The following is a 2,500-nucleotide window of genomic DNA, read 5'->3' as shown; positions in this document are numbered from 1 at the left end:
TTTTAGTTTCTACACGGGTACATGTAGAAACATGTCATAAATAGAAGAAATATATGTATGCTACGTTAAAAAGGTTTAAATAAAAAACAAATCTAAATTTTAAAAAAGAAACAATTATTTAATAAAAGGATTAAAAGAAAAATACAAAATAATATATAAAAATAAATAGAAAATATGGAAAAAAAAAATACGATATGGATTAATTGTTTGGTGGATAGAAATAATACTTTATTTGAAGTGTGCAAGAGTTTTATGACAAGTAGGGCCTACATATATATATATATATAATAAAAAAAAAAAAAAAAAAAAAAAAAGGTGATACAAAACAAAATCCCACCTTTTTCAAAAATAAAAAAAAAAAAAAATGTAATGCACTCATTGTGGATGCTCTAATAAGCTCTTTCAAGCATCGCATCACCAAAGTGGCTCAAGACTCTACTTTTAATTGAAAAGACTCTTTACCAAAAAATGAGTTTTTTCAAAATTAGCTTTTTGAAAAAGCTAATAGGCTCTTTCAAACCCCTCTTCACCAAACACCAATGTTTGAGGTTTGACTAGTCAAAACATCTACTTTTACTCCAAAAGACTCTGTACCAAACAGGAGATTTTTTTAAAAAAAAAAAAAAAAAAAAAAGAGGAATAGTAATAATAATAAAAATAGTAATAATAATAATAATAATAATAAAAGCTAATGAACTCTTTCAACTGTGTACACATGCCGTATTTCTCACTAAATACAGACTTTCATTAAAGCCACCTATCCGGATTACTCTTGATGGATACTAATAATATTATAATTTCATAATATAACTTAAAATCAGAAATATATATATATATGTAACTCATAAATCAACATCATAAAATTTCTCAAGTACCTTTCTAAGTTCCATCTTTCAAAATATCAATTCTTATACAAGTATTATTCAAATATACTCAAATTCACCAAAACAATTTAAGAAAAACCGAAACAATATATATACACATACATGTATATACATTTGTGTATAAATTAAGTTCAATAAGGCTTAATATACACTTCTTTAATTATATATATTAAAAACATCATATCTTGCAAAAACTATTAATGAAATATACTAGATTTCATAAATGCATACATATATGTATATTATAGCTTAAAATTTGGATGCAAAGACATATATATCTATATTCTTGAACATAGTTAAAATCTATACTAAAAGTGTATCATAAAACCCAAATCAATAGCATGCATGGTAAAAACATCAACAAAAATTCATGGCTCTGAAAAATATAGAGTTCTATATACGTATCTATACATAAAAACTCAAAGGGTAGTTGATAGTTACTTAGTTTTGCAAAGAAAAGAAGAACAACACACAAGAACTCAATTTATTGCCAAGAATCCGCCCAACTCGAATTTATCCTAGAGTGATCCAAATGAAAAGCAAACCCACCCCAGCGTGTATTAGGGTGTCTAGAAGCTACTGTAAAGAAATCGGCTCAATCGGACGGTTCGATCTCTAGATATCAAAGAAGCATTGAGACTGTGTAACTTTGAATGTTTGAATGGAGATGATGGAGAAATGTTTGGGGAATGCATCAGCCATGGATAACCACGAAAATGAATCCTTGAATTGTGTTTTTTTGTCTTCCCAATAAGGGAAAATATTCCTTTGGATCCTTCTAAGCTGTAGCTTCTTTTAAAACTTGCTCTAAACTTTTAATTTGATACTAAAGGCATGAAATTACCCTCCAAACTATATCCATGATACCCGATTAACTCATTAATCAATAAATAACTATAATATAACCTAATATTAGGGTATAATAACTAAAATTAAGGACACGGATGTGACACTCAAACCTCTAATTTTACTCCAAAAGGCTATGTACCAAACATGAGCTTTTTCAAAATAGGGTATTTCAAACCACTCTTCACCAAACACCAATGTTTGAGGTTTGACTAGTCAAAACCTCTTAATTTTACTCCAAAAGGCTCTGTACAAAACAGTAGCCTTTTCAAAACAGGGCTTCACCAAACACCAATGTTTGACTAGTCAAAACCTCTAATTTTACTCCAAATGGCTCTGTACCAAACATGAGCTTTTTTTTTTTTTTTAAAAAAAAAAAAAAAAAAAAAAAAAAAAAAAAATCAGTTTACCAATTGTCCCAAATCAATTTTATTATCCATGTCTTCAATTTCATTTTAGTTTTTTAGTATTTAATATAGTATTTTCAAATTTATTTTAGAAATAAATCACAATTCTTATATTCTTCCAACAGAATAAATCAGTTTACCAATTGTTCGAAATCAATTTTATTATCTATGTCTTCAATTTCATTTTTGTTTTTTAATATTTAATATAGTATCTTCAAATTTATATTAGTTATATTATTTAGAAATAAATCATAATTATTATATTCTTCCAACAGAATAAATCAGTTTACCAATTGTTCCAAATCAATTTTATTATCTATGTCTTCAATTTCATTTTTGTTTTGTTTTGTTTTGTTTTTTTTT

This window comes from Euphorbia lathyris, unplaced genomic scaffold, assembly GCF_963576675.1.
Source record: "Euphorbia lathyris unplaced genomic scaffold, ddEupLath1.1 SCAFFOLD_16, whole genome shotgun sequence".
NCBI lineage: Eukaryota > Viridiplantae > Streptophyta > Magnoliopsida > Malpighiales > Euphorbiaceae > Euphorbia > Euphorbia lathyris.
This window is presented reverse-complemented; position numbering follows the sequence as displayed.